Raw genomic sequence first — 372 nt, forward strand, 5'->3', positions numbered from 1 at the left:
AGATATCAATGGTAAAAACAAGAACATAAAAACAACGACGACATTGCAATACCATCAAGGAACAGCTATTGAAAAAAAAAAAAAACAATATGATAGCAAAAATGACCCAAAAAATAAATATATTAATACCTACATTGACGAAAACTATAAAACTTTATAAGAACAATGGTGCAGATATCTCATACTTTTAATCTTAAGAAAGTGTCTCTTTGTTCCTCACCTTCGCAATTAATCAAGTTAATTGTAGTTTTCCTCAGGACACTGTCCTTTGTTCGTATAATAGTCCACGATACTTTATTTTTTGTCTTTGGTCCTTTTATTAATTTTGGTTTACCGTTTTTTCGGTACATCTGTCCCTCCAGTCATATATGA

The sequence above is a fragment of the Penaeus monodon genome, chromosome 34 (assembly GCF_015228065.2).
Source record: "Penaeus monodon isolate SGIC_2016 chromosome 34, NSTDA_Pmon_1, whole genome shotgun sequence".
Lineage (NCBI taxonomy): Eukaryota > Metazoa > Arthropoda > Malacostraca > Decapoda > Penaeidae > Penaeus > Penaeus monodon.